Source organism: Rhamphochromis longiceps, linkage group LG22 (genome assembly GCF_057381845.1).
Source record: "Rhamphochromis longiceps isolate RC_006_pf linkage group LG22, R_longiceps_female_GT1.1, whole genome shotgun sequence".
NCBI classification, from domain to species: domain Eukaryota; kingdom Metazoa; phylum Chordata; class Actinopteri; order Cichliformes; family Cichlidae; genus Rhamphochromis; species Rhamphochromis longiceps.
This window is the reverse complement of record NC_140577.1, coordinates 26,995,745-27,013,933: the sequence shown is the minus strand read 5'-3', so window position 1 is coordinate 27,013,933 and position 18,189 is coordinate 26,995,745. Positions and strand designations below refer to the sequence as shown.

The following is an 18,189-nucleotide window of genomic DNA, read 5'->3' as shown; positions in this document are numbered from 1 at the left end:
AAGAGCGGGACCCTCCTTCTAAATTAAATTTCTTTGCAAAATTAAACATTAGGATCATCAAGAATAGGATTTACATATTGGATCAGCCTGGGTGAACAACAAACACCTCCAGTGCTGGTAGAAACTGTGCCACTGTTGAGTGATGACAAAGCACGAGGAGAGGAGGAAGGCATGCTTGGAGACAGCGAGAGAGAAGAAAGGCAGTTCAGAGGTGAGAACGGGGACGTTAAATGGGGGGAGTATGACAGGTGAAGGGAGAGAGCAAAGGAAGGCAGATATATTGTGTGTAGAGAGACTAGGCAGAAAGAAGCAAGCCCAGGAGCGTTGGAGGTGGATTTAAACAGTTCTACCATGACGTAGATAAGAAGCGGCATAAAATAGGGGCAATCTTGAAGTAAGATTATGTGAATAGTGATGTGGAGGTGAAGAGAGTATCACACAGAATCATGATTTTAAAGCTGGAAATTGAAGGTTTGATGTCGCATGTTATCAGTGCCCCACAAATTGAATTTCAGTTAAAGAGAAAGATGAATTCAGGAGTAAGCTGGATGAAGTGGCAGAAAGTGTCCCCAGGCAGGAGAGACTCATGATCGGAGTGGACTCTAATGGAGGTCTACGTGAAGGGAAAAGAGGTGATGAAGGGGTGTTGGGTAGGTGTTAAGAAGATAAATGTAGACAGGTGGTAGTGGAGTATGCAAAAATGATGGAAATGGATCAGATGAATAGCTACTAGATATCATCAGTGACAGCTTATTCACTCATGTTTACATGAGTAAATACAAAATTGATTTTGTATTGAGTTGGGTAAAAGCAATCTCAAGAAACTCAAGAACAAATAAAAAAACAAACTCACTGACATCTATCAGTCTGGAAAGGGTTACAAAGCCAAATCTAAGACTTTGAGACTCCAGGCAACCACAGTGAGAGCCATTATCCGCTAATGGAGGAAATTTGGACAAGTGGTGAACCTTTCCAGGAGTGATCGGCCTACAAATTTATACCTCATCGATGAGGTCACAAAAGAACCCAGAACATCTTAACAACTATAAGCCTCACTTGTCTCTGTAAAGGCAATTGAGGTTCAAGAAAGCCACTGGGCAAAAGTGGAATCCATGGGAGAGTTCCAAGGAGAAAAAGTGATGCTGACCAAAGAGAACACAAAGACCGATCTCACATTTGCCAAAAAACAATGATCCCCAAGACTACTTGACAACTTCCTGTAATTGATGGAACCATGAATTCTGCTCTCTACCAGAAAATCCTGAAGGAAAATGTCCAGCCATTGGATTATGCAACAGGACAATCATCTGAAACATACCAGCAGGTCCACCTCTGAATGAAAAGAACAAAACAAACTGTTAAGGTTCAAAATATTGGGGATGGAGACAAGAGAAAAAACCACAATAACAACACTGGTCCGGCCGGGTTAAGTCAAACGATGATTTTAATGAACACACGCATGGGAGATGGACACCGTATGCAGACAGCCTCAGATCTCAAAATGGTGGAGCATTGCTCAAACTCTTATAGCCTCTGGTTCTCCCACCTTATCATAAAAGCCTAAACATTCACATGCTTTTCTCTGACACGGCGCCTAAGCTACGACCTTGGCTCCCCGTTTATCTGCTCCTGCTGAGTTGGGGCAGAAAACTCCAGTATATTCTGTTCTCTTCTAATCAGACAAATAAGGCGATGACTTTCTGCAAACAGTATTTCTTATAACATCATAAAACAATATTATTCAGTCTGCCCCAGGGTAGCTGTGGCTACAACTGTAGCTTGCCTCCACCAGTGTGTGAGAGTGAATGAATAGTGGCATTGTAAAGCGCTTTGGGTGCCTTGAAAAGCGCTATATAAATCCAATCCATTATTATTATTATAATAAATCAGCAGTCTAATGTAATGCAAATCAGTTTAACGAATGCAATAGTTATCAGCTTCTTCTAATTCAGGAGAATAATGCAAACTAAAACTACATAATAATTCACAATCTTTAGTTAGGGGTATAACATGGCATAAAATAATATTATAATCTAACAAAACCAAGACAAAATGGAGGTTTTGGAGTTTAGTAGTCAAAGTCTGGACTTAAATCTGATTGAGAAGCTCCGGCCTGTTGGTTCTTGGAACAATGGTGTCATGATGATTAGCACTGTTACTGCACAGCAAGAAGTTCCTGAGGTTGAATCCACCATATGGCTGTGGTCTATCTGTGTTTGCATGTCCTCCTCGGGTACCCCAGCTTCCTCCTACAGTCCAAAGACATGCAGTTAGTGGGGTTAGTTTAACTGGGGATTCTTAATTGCCCATAGGTGTGAGTTGTTGTCTGTTGTTCCTGCGACAGACCACCTCTCGCCCAATGCCAGCTGGAATAGTCCACCCAAACTGGGAATCCTGAATAATGCAATGTCCATCCATCCATCCACTCTCTTCTGCTTATCCGTATCAGGGTCTGCAGCGAATGAGGAGAATGGATGGATGGACATTATTCAGGATTCCCAGTTCGGGTGGACTATCCCAGCTACCACAGGGCGAGAGGCAGGGTACACCCTAGATAGGTCTCCAGTCTGTTGCAGGGCTAAAACACAGAGACAGACAATCATTTGCACTCACATTCACACCTGTGGAACAGTGCTAACCATTGTGCCAGTATGAGCAGCAATAATGCAATGTAAAATAAAAAAAAAAATAATAAGAGACTAAAATTAAAATTTTTGTCTCTTATTTTTTAATGTCTGGAATCAGCAAGTTAATAAAAATGAGTAAAGTGTGTTTGTTCACAGTTCACGTGTACTTTAATTTGCACCAATAAAAACTGTATAACAAATGCTGTATAATATTCTGGCTGTATCTAAATATAAGATCATTTTACAAGTGCAAAGCCTATAATTTCAATAATTGAGAAAAGTAAACCTCTTAAAGTTATTTGAATACAATACTTGAATTATTGGAAAATATCATAATATCTATATAAACATAAAATAAACTCCAATAAATCTGACTGGCGTGCTCTTGTGACTGAGGGTAAAGTTCTTAATACGTTTGCAGTTGTTGGTTTCAGTAACCAGCCAAAGAGACCGCTAGATGGCAATGTTGTTCTTTTACTGTGCTTCTTTTCTCTCCCCCGCAAGTCCCCAAGCACTTGTTAAAATTAGGACTTCTTTCAAAATCTAACAATACATTAATTTTGTTTTCTTTAAAAGCGTGCTATGGTTGTAAAATTGCATCAGGAAATGTTCCAGGCACCTCAATAAAATGTAATCAGCACTATTTAGTTGCACCTCTTACTCATTTCAGGAGCATGTGACTACTTATTTCTCTACATATACTCAATGAATTTTAGCTTCTTTTACCCTGATGTGGAAGAATCTTTCTGTTTATTACTTAAGTAGACAAGACCCATGTAGACATCAGCTGGCCAAGATCAACTGAGTAAAATGATATGGTGTGTGTCAGAAAGAATGATTTAATTCTCTTAATAAAAAGTGCTGCCAACTGGCAAACCATCTGCCGAGCGAGGATTTTGAAATACAGCCCAAATCATTAAGAAAAGCACAGAGCAGACATTTTTATTTTTAAATTTTGCATTCCTTTTTGTATCAGCTGGACTGTTTCAAAGCTCAACAATGATTCATGCTTGTATATATAGCAATATTGTATTTGCTTGGCCTTCAGTATGTAACAGAAATAAAAGCCTTTACGTATGTGAGGCTATCTTGCCAGGCCCACTACCATTTTAGATAATCCTGATGTAAATAACTCATCATCATTTATATCAGGACTGGGTGTGGGGTAGGTTTGGTCCACGTGCAGCTTGTGGGCACTGCATAACAAAAATTATTTGACTTTAAAACACAATGATGTACTGTAATTACAGCCAACTTATGGCAGCTGTAACATTTATTTAAGTAAAAATCATCTTGCTATAAAACAGTAATATCTCTTTAATGCTGTCGTTTGCCTGTTTCACAACAATTCTGTAGAAAGTTTCATTTAAAAAAAGAATAAATGAAAGCTCGTCAGTCAGCAAGTATACTTTACCTACAGCCAAGCCTCCTGCGATATAACTAGCTACATATGAAAATTAAATTTGTCTTTACAGCTCCATCACTTTTCTTTTTCAAAACATTGGCTCAGCACAGGCTGAGGTTACACACCTCATTTTGGTTCACTGGCTTTCTGAAGCCTTTGTTCGGTGTCTGAGTCCGCATCTTTGCTTGTGTGTGGATTCAAAAACCAAAATTACTATGCAAATTAAGCTCTTTGAACAGAAACAGTCTCCAATGTTGAGTTCTGTGTTAGCTAGCTTGTTAGCTTACAAATAGCGTGGAAGGAGTCACGTGTATATGAACATTAGCTACAATTATGACTTCATTTAAAATCTAACAATAAAAGGATCTTTATTCCGCTCCGAAAGCCTACTTCGGGTGAAAACTGCTTCATGACTGTTTGTGCTTGCAGTGCAGAACAAAAGCTCTAACAAGGTGGGCCAAAAGTTAACAACCTGGCGTGATATGCAGCCTGGATTCAAAGTTGCAAAGGGTCCCCCAGCCTTGATTGTGAGAGGAGTGCTGAGTGGTGAATACTTGTCACTCCCTGATCAAAAATATAGCAGTAGTATGATAGAAATGTTGATTTTTCACAATGGATCCACAAAAAAACAAAACAAAAAGAAAAAAATCAAAAAGCCTTCTTTTTTATCATTACAGCACAGTCTGGGCAATGGGCTAGCAGACCTTTTTTTAACACATTGATTTCATAAAGTTTAAGCCCAAAGAGTTGTCCTGATACATAAAATGTTTTATAATGTAGAAAAATACTGACAACCACTGCTACCTCCCATCCTCCTAGTAGATACACCTACATCCCACATTGTCTTCTTTTCAAGTTATCGCTTTCACAATAATTCCAGAAAACGTACTCTGACCTTGAGGTTGAGGTCACCGAGATTCAGACTTGTCCTAGAAATTTAGAAGATACACACCAACCGCCTACCCACCTGGCGGGTGACGACAATACGCCGTTAGCCTTTTGCAGGAATACTATTGAAATTACATTTTCTTATATTAAGACATCTTAACTAAATATGTAGTTAAGCTTTTTTTCATTGACAGAAAGAGCAGCTTGACTGGTCCAGCCCATTGAAGATCAAAATGGGCTGAGTTTGACATCCCTACTCTAGATTATCAACAAACTATTGGGCTGCCAGTTTAAAGCTGCTGCCTCTGCTGACATATGACCTCACTTAAATGCTGGTCAAGATCTGTACAATTCCCATCAAACTAACGAAAATGACCCCCTGTTGAGTCCTCAGACAGTAACCAGCTAAGCACACGCTGGGCGTAATGTTGGTGACAATCAAGGTGTCACCACGAAACTTGGCAGTTGGCTGCAATTTGCCTCTGCTGTTCCCGACAGCACTAAGGGGTGACAAATTAAATATCATGTCTGTTAAAAGTCCTTGTAGGAGAACTCATTCTCCATGCTTGATTTATTCCGCTGTATCACTCAGAAAAGAATGATTACAGAAAACTCTATTGAGGCTCGTCAGTGTTCAAGAAAGGCGAAGTGTGTGTGGGTTAAAAAGTGAAATGAACCATTAACATTTCCAACTGTGGCGTTTTAACATGACTAGCCCACTCTGTAGCCAAATGCCCTGTTATAACCCTCCGTGATCCAACTTTGCTATCACAGCAGGAGCGACCTAAGAAAACCTGCTGCACGACAGCTCAGTAATGCTCTGTGTGCACAAGAGAGCTTGGATAATTACACAGCATGAACGCACTGCTCTTAATGTTAAATACACACATTGTTAGCTCCACAAACCTTGTGTAAAAAATTGGCTTTAATTGGCAAAACACTCCAGGCCTATATTTTTAATGATTTTACTCTTTTAAACAGTTTTGACTTTTTATGACTCACTGCTTATTGAACAGAGCCTGAAGAGAAGTAATCACATATATTTACTGCAAACAACCCTTGCTTTACTTTTCCCTGCTCATCTTAAAGTAAGTACCTAACAATTGTCTATCTTTGGTTGTTATTTGCTTTAGCTCTGGGTTCCTGTCAGGTCTGGCTTATGACCCCTGTGTTGGGTTTCTTTCTTTCTTTTTTTTTTTTTTTACACCTAATAGTCAGGTAGTCATATTCTATGAAAATGTCTTCTGTGTTCTGAAAAACCAGCGTCAAATGCAGCTTTGTTATAAAGGACTCCATATAGTCCTGCTTCTATAGTAATTATGAGGATAAGTAGCATTTAGTGTGTGTTAACACGATGCCACAGTCCTTCCATGAGTGGATGCAAAGAATTAAGGTACAGCGGTCCCTTGCTATAACGCGGCTCAAACTGTATGTTTGCAAGCTTTCTCCCGAACAAACACAACAATGTTGACAAAACGTTTTGCACCGCCAAAGTTTAGGCAGAGGAAGATGCTAACCATCGCACAAAAAGTTGGACTTCTGGACATGGTAAAGGAAGGTAGAAGTTACCGCATTTTTCGGACCATAAGGCACATTAAGTGAAACAAAACAGTCAGATAAGTCAAACTTCACGCAAATCATTCTTCTTGCTTCCTCTACTTCTGTAGCATTGATTAATTAATGATGAATTCACTCGCAGCGCTCTATTCCCATGTTCTGGACCTGAAAACAGGGTTTGATCTTTGCTTCATTCGATAATACTGGACTTATTTTTCTACGAAGGTTTGAACTTTGAGAGTGTTTAAACAAGAGAGTAAAGTGTGAAAATGTTCATGCCTGTCTTAGAAAAGTCTATAGTCACTCACTAAGTGTGTAGTGAGGGGTTTTACAGCCTTAAAACATCTATAATAATTGTAAAAAATAAAGCTAAAGCTGGCTACTTGGCGGATGTCACCTATCGCAGGTTATTTTTAGAGCGTAACTCCTGCGATAAACGAGGGACCACTGTTTTGCAATGGTCCAGTCAAAGTCCAGACCGTAACGCAGCTGGAATGCTGTGATGGGACTTTAGGGCTAGTGTGCCACAAATCCTAATAAGGAACTGAAGTAACATCTGAAAGAGGAGTGGCCAAAATTACTCCGCAATGATCTGATAGAGTGATACTTGAAACTAAGTCATACAGAAAACAATTATTTCCAGTTATTGCTGCTAGAGTCAGTTCTACAAGGTGTAGTAGAACCTGTGAAAACCTGGTTTACCTACTATGCTGAATAACTTTCTGGATAGGGGTGAAATGTTAACACTTTGAGCAATGGCTTGAACCCGCACCACTTAGCTTCTAGCTTCATGATATTGCTGGTGTGCATGGCTTTAAAGCATTTGGCTGACTAGCATTCTGAATCACAGCTCAGAAGCATTGAGAAGACTGCAGCCAAGCCAGTGGGCATTGTGAGGATCTGCTTTGAGCTAAGTACCAGTCAGCATGCCAGCTTGTTCACAGTCACAATCCTAATCTCGGCTGGCTTTAGCTATTGGCTCAGACCACCCATGTAGGCGTCTTGCTCACCCAATCAGAAGAAAAATCTGTTTTGCCTTTTTTGAACTGATGGAAAAAGTAGCACAGAAAACATAGCATCATTTTTATCTTCTGATTGGATTTATTTGCCAATTAAAGTTTTTCAAACTAATCAAACGGTTATAATTGTTCTTCACAAGATCATATAAATATATTTATATAAATAAAAACACTTAGACTGTGCACTTTTATTAACTATTCCACAAGTGTTGTGTTACGGTGTTGAACTATTAATAATATTGTGGTGTACTTATTTGACAGGGGCTGCAACAAATGAGATAATAAGCTCCTCATCTTATGAGCAATTTTATGTTTCTTCTGGAAATACTCTTAGATTTACTTGTGAACTAGAGGGTGAGATATTTGTTGAAGACGTTACATTTTGTTTCATTAAATATCAATTTTACTCATTGTTTATTTTCATCTTGGTGTTCATGCAAGTAGTCTAAAGACATTGATTGTCAGTATTTGTTACTGCTCACTGCTCTTCTCCAACTGGTAGCTGTACGTTGAAGATAAATACATATTTTGTTTGATTAAAAGATGCTTCTGCTTGCTGAATTTAGACGCTAGATATATATGCTGAACTAAAACAGATGGTTGCTTTAGTTAAAGCCGGGTTGCTACATGTATATAAATATTTAACAGCCGAACTGGGTTAATTGTTTAGTTAGTAGTTTAGTGAAATACTCTAAACTACATATACGCTATTTACCTTAAACTTTCAAATACTGCAGTATCTGTATGTGAAAGAGAATGTAATGATGTTAGAAAATCCCATATTGATGGCTGGAAACAGTCTTCCAGCAGTCAACACTACCTGTACAAACCAGATAAAGTTCAAATACAACAATTAACTAATAAGAAAGATTAAAGTGTTGCATAAAATATTAATAAAAAATAAAATAAAAATAATGTTATCTGCCACTGATTTTTAGTCTCCTGGGAGTACTTTTTTTTTTAAATCACTGAAGTGACTTCTAAGTGTGTTATCTAATGATAGTTATAACCTCACATTTTTACATTCAAATTTTGAGGAAGTACACTGATGTGTGATTTACCCTGCATAAGGAGATCCAAAGAGACCGTCCCTATTATTTCAGAAACTACAACAAATCCTTCCAAAAGATATTCCCTAATTTAGTGCTGGAAAGTGCTACCTCCCAAAGCTATCCAACTAAATTTAGAACTGGTTACTGAAAAGGGCATTGTGTGTGATTCATATCATTTTGTAAGGTACCCCCAAGCTATGTGTAAGGAGGAACTGTTATCCTGGCAGAGATCAGTGCCATCAATATAGAAATGTTTCATCACAGAATAAAGGCGATTGCTCAAATGAACTTTGTACTGATTTGAAATGATTCGTCCCTCTAAGGACACACATGGAGCCAAGGCTTTGACCCCTGTATTTAAATCGCATTTCATGCAAAATTTAACAACTTGTTTTTTCCATTGAATGAAGCCGATAATTACCTCTGCCATGTGAAAGTCTTATCTTTTTTTCCCCATTTGATCCCCGCCCCCTCATCTCAATCATTTGTATTTATTCAAATGGATCCACACTGAGATCAGAGCAGAGGAGAGAGATGTTCTGGCCAGTATCTCCATGAGTAAACATAATGCAGAATGAGTTTGAGTTTATCCTGACATCATCTTAATGAAAATGTCTGCGGGGAAACAACAAATAGGGTTAGGTTGAGGCTGGAACTGCAGGGAGTGTGAGGCAGCAGGGGATAAGGTGAGTGGAGCTTAGGGGGTCAGTAGAGACCCATTAAGGAGGGGAAACACAGATCTGCAGAGGTGATGGGTAAGAATGAGATAAAGCCAGGCTGGGGTGAAATGATGATGATCTCAGATGTGAAAAAACTATTACAAGGCTGACTGAATTTTTAATATAGCAAAGAGTTGTTGTTAATATAAAGCGATAGGTGGTTGACCATGTGTAGCGATAACAGAGGGGAGGTTAGGCTGCTTGGTGATATCAGCTGGGGGTTGAGTGATGTTAGGTTTTTAAGGGAGATACTGACACAGATTTGAACACTTCACTAAGTGAAGTGATGTTCTGGCTATAATTCCACATTAAGGAATTTTTCCTCTTTCATGTAATGGTTCCAGGGAACCGGTTTGTTCTCAAGGTGTTACAGATTCAGATAAAGAAGCAATTATATGTGGGGCCATTGAACATTCAGTTACAATCAGAAATTTGGACACATTCATTTACAGGGTTTACCTTCTAGGAAATAATGAAACAACGTGTGAAACAAGCCAAAAACATCATTCCCTTTTCAGATGAGCTTGTCACATGGAATGGCTTTCAGCTAATAGAATATCCTGGCCTTATTCAAATTAACTGCAGGGGCATCTTGTGTTCTTGATTCATCTGAGATCCTCATCTGTGTACCTAAAATGAAAACTACTGATCTCAAAAACAAAGAAATGCTGAAGTGCCAAAACTTGCACTTCCTGGAGCACCCAGTCCAAGGCTGGCTCCGAAAGTGAGTAACTTCCCATAGATTCCCATGTTAACAAGTTTTCCAAGTTAACAATATTGGAATAACCTGGTACAAAACTGTTTTAGTTCCTATGGATATTTTTTGGAGGCATTTGGATACCAGTAAGACCAATTGACAAGTATGCCAACAGTAGCAGCTATTGACAGCAATTACTTGAAGACACAATCATCAGTCAAGTTTCTTCAAATACACTCGCGCAAATCAGCTGGAGCCTATCCCAGCTGCCTTCGGGCGAGAGGTACACCCTGGACAGGTCGCCAGTCTGTCGCAGGGCTAACACATAGACAGAGGCAACCAATTGGACTCACATTCACTCCTTTGGGCAATTTAGTGTTTCCAATTAACCTATCCCGACTAAGTGCATGCCTTTGGACTGTGGGAGGAAGCCGGAGTACCCGGGGAGAACCCATGCAAACATGGGGAGAACATGCAAACTCAACACAGAAAGACCCCGACCTGATGGTGGAATTGATCTCAGGACCTTCTTGCTATGAGCACGTGCCACCATGCTGCTGATAATTTTCTACCTTTATGTAATGGTACAAAAATGCCTACTGTTATTTAACTCTCAAATCTATGAGAAAAATTTATACGTTATATAAGTACTTTAAATACTAGTATATTTACTAATGCTAATGAAAAGAAGACACTGGCTTCCCTTTAACCCCTGTTGTTCTATCACTTTCTGTAAAACTTATACAGTTTACTAGGTCAATCTTAGTGCATGGCTTGCCTCAGCATTGTAGCCACAGGGGTGACTACAACCTCTGACTGAGTTTTATTCAATATAAATGTAATTTTAGCACAATCCAAACTTCACTCTTACCAAGTAGTTAACATTTTCTTCTCTCCAGGCATTGGAAAGGGCAGTGCCAAATTATTTAAAATGACTAAATATTCATTTTGCACAGGCGAATGGTTCAGTGTTCATTTGAACTTCCTCCATTTTCTTTTGTTGTGTAGAAACAAAAAAGCTTAGAAATTTTTGGACTGCTTTACACTCATTGCTTTTGAAACACCTGTATTTTGGAATTTGAACCAAGGTATCTTTCATAGTGAACACTGATTACTGAGTCAAAAAAGAGTGGCTGTAAATCATTGAGGTGTTGTGAGTCTAAAACAGAATGAAACATAATGCAAATGCCACTTCTTTTAATAAAACATATAAATACTCTGTGAAAAAGCATAAAATCATTTTAATACCAGATGCTCCTTTTTACAATCAAAGCTGTCGCTGTTACTGTCTGTAAAATATTAATAACTCAGGATCTGGCCATTTTCATGTCAAAAGTTTCAGTTATTCAGCTTTCCCTCTCACAATGTTCTTCTTGTCAAGATTATAAAAGCCTTTAGAAGCGTGGTCTGACATCTGTGCTGACAGATTAATGAAATTGTTTTCTCATAGTTAACTGTCCTCATTGGGTAAATCAAAGGACCTCTGCACTGCTCTCTATGGGCATTTTCAGGCATGTTTTACCTGTGTACACTGCCCCAGTCAGCAAAGTAACAACAAGCAAGCAGTTGTCAGGCCACTCACTCTGACTTTGCTTTGTGTTGTCAGCTCTGTGTTCAAACATATACGTATAAAATAAAGATCATATGTGTCTAAATTAGCATAGGTATTTGTGTCAGTGTGTGCGACTGTAGCTTAAGGTTTACATTGTTCACTGGTAATCGTGGGACAAGGAATTTCAGGCCATGTTATGCAAAAGTAATGTAACAATTTTTTCAATTAAGTACATTAGTGCATTACTTTAGAAAAAAGTAAAAAGTAACATGCAAAACATTTATTTTTGAGTAATCGATGGGAAAGTCCTCATGGAACGGAAACTCCCTGCTGGTAGGAAGAGAGAAACATAAATTACTCAGGAACAGTTTGAGGAAGGAAGAGCCTAAGATGTAAAGCCTGATCCACACAGAGGTGTCTCTCCACCACCTACAGGATCCAGACATCTGCCACAGCTCACGTGTCTACGCCCTAAGGGTTGGAGCTGTCTTGGTGGCATATGGGGGAACTAAACAATTGTTTGTGGTGATTTGTTGAGCTTGTGTTGAGCTTTCAGTAGCATGTATTAAATTCCTTTTGACTTTACTGGTTTGTGATGAGCAGTTACAAAAGGTTTTGATGAAGTGATCCTTTAACCTCCTAAGACCTGAACTCTCCCACGGCATGCATTTTTGATTTCTCTTTGATATTTGGGCATATTGGGGCCCAATGAATGTAAAAACAAAGAATTACCAGATTTTTTTTTTTTTTACCTGATTTTTGTTTCTAAGAAAAATGAGAGCCACATATGAGGATATTCATTTAAAATTTCGGTAGAACAGTAGCAGTATAATGTCCTCGTAAGTGGATCTCAGGCCCTTGTAGAGCAAAATTGAGTATTTTGGTCTAAATAACCCAAAATGTGATGTCCACATATGTGGACGCCAGGTCCTAGGAGGTTAAAATAGGAATGTCAAACTCATTTTACATCGTGCGTCACATACGTGCCACTTTGTCAGCAGGACAAGGTCCATTGGGCAGTCTCTGCTGGATTGATTCTGGCCCCCGGGCCTTATCTTTAATATCCCTGCTTTAAAACATGCTTGTAATAGTCATTTTAACGCTTGCTTGGGGAGTTTTTGTAATGACTTCACTGTTAAAGACTTGTAAACCGTAAGTATTGTTGCCATTACTACCTGCAGCTTAATGTCTGTTGTCAACAATTAAAAATACCAGCATGATAACAGTGTAGCCGTTGAACCCACAAAATGCCTCTCAGGTTTTTCCATGCTGTACACGCTCCAGCAGAGCTGCTTGGTAAAGCGTTGATATAAATGTTAAATAAGTGATGTCAAGCAGAGGAGGATGTTTTAGTGTCACATCTCTGCAAATACTGGTTTTTGCGTAGGTGTCAGCAAGCACAGTATCACTTCACTTGAAGTTGCATCACTCATATTGATCAACAGTGCTGTGTCCAAAGAGGCCTACAGTGAGTACGTGTGTGTGTGTTAATGCACCATCGCCAAGTTATGCATCCTTTCCCCCCCCCAGGCAGCAGTCCCACAGTAGAGCAGTGTAGGAGTAGCTAATCCAAACGCCTCAGTGCTTATAGATGACCCACAGTTAAGCAGCTAAAATCACACTCACTTTTTTGGCACAGTGCTACAATTTGCTCCCACTATGAAGATAAAAACTGATTGTTGGGTTTTTTATCATGGTTTAGCCTCTATGATAAGCCCACCTACCCCTTTCTTTTAGGGATCACTTCCAGAGTTGATTTATGCAAAGCCACTGTGAAAAGTCGACTAAATAGTGACTAGTAAATGTGGAGATGTTTTTACCAAGAGGTGTAGCATGTTCCCGGTGTCAAGGCGCGGCAGCTCTGAGCCTCTGATAGAGGGAGTCTGCAAGAAAAGAGGATAAACACACATGTGAATGCAAAGGGGAAGTTTACAGGGAGAACCACTGCTTGATGTCGCTGCCTGAAAATTGAGTTGCTTTCAAACAGTGAGGTAGTGAGTATATGTGTTCATCTGGTGCTGGAGTTACTTGATTAAACTGGAAGAATGCCTAATTAAATCAAGCATGGTTTGCTTGGGTGAATGTTTGTGTATCCAAGTACACTCAGGCAACATCTGTGAGTGTGAGATAAAGAGTTATCTGAAGAAATATGAAAAGTAAATGTAATTCCAATTACCACTGGAAGTGGGACACTCACATAGAGTTTGCAGTTTTTGGATTCTATATGTATCCAAAAACTTTGCAAAAGTACTGTACAATTACACATGTACAGTACTTTTTCCTTACCTGCAAGGTTCAGCACAGAAGCCAGAGACATTACACGAGCGAGACCTATAGGATATCCAAAAAATAAGGAAGGGTTGAACATTATCGTCAACCTAATCTGAGGATCAGCACCTAGCACAGAACAGAGGAGAACATGAGAAATGAACAGTCCAAAGAAACTAACGACAGGAAAATGGGAGGTACACATGTTGACCTGCTGGTTACTGGAAATATCTAATGAGCCAATCACATGTCAGCAACCCAGTGCATTTAGGCATGTCGAGATGACCTGTTGAAGTTCAAACTGTGCATCAGACTGGAGAGAAAAGCTGATTTAAGTCACTTTGAAAAAAGGCCATGGCTCAAAGTTTTGGTGCTAGATGGGATTTTTTAAAACAACCATCACTAAGATAAAATGCATGTTATCTGGAAAGGGCCTTGAGATTTCAAACCACAGGAAAATCACAACCATACACACCATGTGTATGCTGTTGCTATTTATTGTGGTTTAACCTGTCAAGGACTAAAACATGAAGAAAATTCTGCATCACAGCTTTCGTTAAGTCTGGGTTGACAGCTCAATGGCATGGTGGTTAGCACTGTCCACAATCCACAATCTGGCCAAGTTTGCAAAGGGTTCACTCTGGGTACTCTGGTTACCTCCACAGTTAAAAGTAATGCAGTTATTAGGTTTAGAGTAACTGGTGATTCTAGATTACCCAAAGGTGTTAATGTCAGTGCAAATGGTTGTTTGTCTCTATGTGATAGACTGGCGACCTGTCCAGGATGAACCCTGCCCCTCTTACCCTATCACTTCTGGGTTATGCCCCGTCCGCAGCCCAGATAAAGATAAGAAGATGGATGGATTAGAGGCTGTTGTGAATCCGTTGAATTTTTTGTTGAACATTATGTAATATGAACAGAACATGTACTACAGACATAAGTTACATTTGTTTATTCAACAAGATTAACATTGGTGTAACAAACAAATATTTTACTAGTTCATGTAACAAGACTGACTTTTGATGTGCCAAAGTGTTTAAACAGTATAACATGGATTCATTTAATTAGACTAACTTGGTACAAACATGTTGACTGAATAAAAGTAAAATTAACTGAATGTTAATGTTAATATTATGTTACAAACATATATCGTGTTGAAACAACAGAATCAAGATGGATTAATATAACATGATTTGTTTAGATGGAATAAAAGTGGAAAGATAAAATTACGTTCATCCAATGAATTATTTTTTGAGTGTGCCAGGTGTCAGCTAAAAACAGGAAACTGAGGCTACAATTTTGCACGAGGTCACCAAAATTGAACAATAGAAGACTGGAAAAACAATCGCCTGGTCGGGTGAGTCTTTTTTGTGACTTTTAACAGTGCTGTGAGAGTGCACACATTCTACTTAAGTGTTTTCTATCTTACATTCACAGACATTCATACTCAACTCGGGGTTAGCATCTTGCCTAAGGATTTTGGGCATGCAGACTGTAGTTGCCAGGCATTGAACCACCAACCTTCTAATTACAGAGGACCTCTGTTACTTGAACATGATAGTAAGCTCACTGAACTCAAATGTAGTGAAATTCTTGGGGAGGCTGCAAGTCAGAAGGTTGAGCAGGCCAATTAATTGCGGAGTTAGCATGTTAGCCAATCCCTGGCTGTTTAAGTCTGCATTCTAAAGACTCATTGGGCAAGATAGCCATGAGTTGGTCTCCGATGCATCCAGTGGAGTATAATTGTTAGACATAAAGCTTGTATGAATGTATGCGAATGAGGAATGTTCTATAAAGTGCTTTGAGTGTTCAAGAAGAAAAGCATTATATAAGAACAAGTCAATTTACCATTTACCAAGTGGTCTCCACAGTCACCAGATCTCAGTCCACTGAAACATGACAGATGTGGTGGAACAGGAGATTCATATCATGGATGTCTAATTAATAAAATAACCTTGTATGACAGCTTTAAAAATGGCTGTCAAAACGTTTGACCAAAGAGCAATAGTGTTGCAAGTCACAGCTTGAAAGTCCCTTTACTTTAAGATAGTACTCCAGAAGTTGAGACTTTGGGAGATGTAAAGCAGTCTCCTTGAAACTATAATGAAATTGCAGGTTGTGCAACTTCCTTGAAAGTTTCTTGGTCCCAGGGGAATGTTCCTGTGTTGTACATGGGGCTAATGAGGTCACCCAACCAGCCTGCATCACTATACTCATCTTCTTTTCTTAATAAATAGGAAAAAAATAACTGAGAGGTTCCCATAATATTTGTCCTCTGAGAAAATGTAGACCGTACAGTCTAGTCAAGGTTATGTGAATAGAAGATATGGAAAGCTTATCTTTTGTGCTGTAGCAGAGAATGATATACAGACTCATGCCCGCATTAACGGGTGACATCACCAGTTATTTTGAATAAATTACACACGGGGTGTGTATGTGCTTCATATTCTGTCAGAGATGAAAAGAGATTCTGTCCTCTAAAAAGAGATTACTGCAGGGTCCAGGAGAAAACCAAGGGTCACAGCTGCTCCCCAGAATGGATTTCCCAGGTTATTATCTGTGTTTACATTCATTCTAGTCAAGATTCAAAGTCTTAAATCCCATCAGAGACACAGAATCCATACCAGGAAAGAGCGACAGAGATTTTTCTTTCCATTAGAAAGCACTTCAGTCAATTAATGTCTTTGATGTCACATAGCATGAGCTTCTTGTTATGCAAATTTGCCTCTCTTAGAAACACTGATGCGTATTTATCTGCAGAGATGTGGATGTCTGCAGTGAATATGTGAAATGATTAGGAAGAAAACAGACAAATAAAAAGGCGAGAATGAGTGAAAGTGTGAGATTAGGGAGAGGATAAATTTAGGAGAATATAAGGCACTATATTCTCCCACAGAATGGAAGGCTGTGAAACATTCAACAATTTATCACTGAAATGATTTCCACTTCTTCTGGATATGTTCCCAGTTAGTCACAGATACTTCATAGCTCTACAGGGGTAAAGTGGTGGCAGCAGATATTTTTAAATACTGTATTTTCTCTCTATTCTCATTCCTTTCAGAAAGTGCTGGAAATTGAAAATGGAGTTCAGGTGCCATAGATCCGCAAGTAGACTGATCAGCTGAATGGTCGGCACACATTGTGCCTTCTATAACAAGTCTGAGTTTGCTCAGACAGCCATTGAAATTCTCTAAACGCTTAGAAGGGGAACTAAATGGGAGACTTAACTCCTGAACCTCAGGCATCCTTTCTTTTTAATGACAAGGAGCAGTGAATTCAGCTTTTGGAAAGGCTGAACCAAAACTTTCACCACAGAGCTTCTTTGGTACTGTTGAAACAGCTAAACCGTAAGACTTTTGAAATCCAGCCCAGCGGTTTATTACAAATTTGATCACTATTAGTCTGTTTAACCCTAACCTAATTTACCCTTTAAACCAGGGGTGGGCAACTCCAGGGCTCAGGGGCCGGTTTCCTGCAGGTTTTAGATTTATCCCTGATCCAACACGACTGATTTAAATGGCTAAATTACCTCCTTAACATGTCTTGAAGTTCTCCAGAGGCCTGGTACTAATCATTTGATTCAGGTGTGTGTTGACCCAGGGTGATATCTAAAACCTGCAGGACACCGGCCTTTGAGGCCTGGAGTTGCCCACCCCTGCTTTAAATCCTAATCCATCGCTGCCGACGGATTAGGGTTTGAGATAAGATAAGATAAGATAAGACTTTATTGATCCCACAACGGGGAAATTTTTGCGTCACCTCAGCTCAAGTACAGATATATGAAGAAAATACAAAAATACAATTAAGTACAATCAATGAAAAAAAGTAAGATAATACACTATATACAATGGTAGCATACACAGTATGTGATTATGGATATAGTTGGAAATATGGAAGACATAAACTATATAGCTTGGAAGGTCATGGAAGGTCCATTATGCATGAAGTGGTGACCGTGGATGTTCAGTGTCCAGTGACTTATGACATCGTGATTGAGGAGTTATAGAGTCTAACTGCTGTTGGGATGAATGATCTGCGAAAGCGCTCCTTCCTGCAGCGAGGGTGTTTCAGTCTCTGACTAAAGGAGCTGCTCAGCCCACTCACATACTCATGCAGTGGGTGATGTGGGTTGTTCATGATGGATGTCAGCTTTACTAACATCCTCCCCTCACCAACCACCTCCACAGACTCCAGGGGACATCCCAGCACGGAGCTAGACCTCCGCACCAGTTTGTCAATCCTGGTCCTGTCCCTTTCCGTGCATCCACTCCCCCAGCAGGCCACTGCATAGAAAAGGGCAGATGCTACCACAGTGTCATAGAATGTCCTTAACAGAGTCCTGCAGACTCCGAAGGACCTCAGTCTCCTCAGCAGGTGGCGTCGACTCTGGCCCTTCTTATACAGG

General features: G+C 39.5%; 1 long non-coding RNA gene across 1 annotated transcript; it reads right to left on the bottom strand.

The window, feature by feature from the left end:
- Positions 1-1,844: 1,844 nt before the first annotated feature.
- LOC146644225 (uncharacterized) lies at positions 1,845-13,908 on the bottom strand. Its single transcript, XR_014909293.1, has 3 exons — positions 13,803-13,908; positions 13,337-13,399; positions 1,845-2,249 (listed from the first exon to the last, which is right to left on the bottom strand). It is a non-coding gene; the product is annotated as an uncharacterized LOC146644225 (long non-coding RNA).
- Between the last annotated feature and the right edge of the window lie 4,281 nt (positions 13,909-18,189).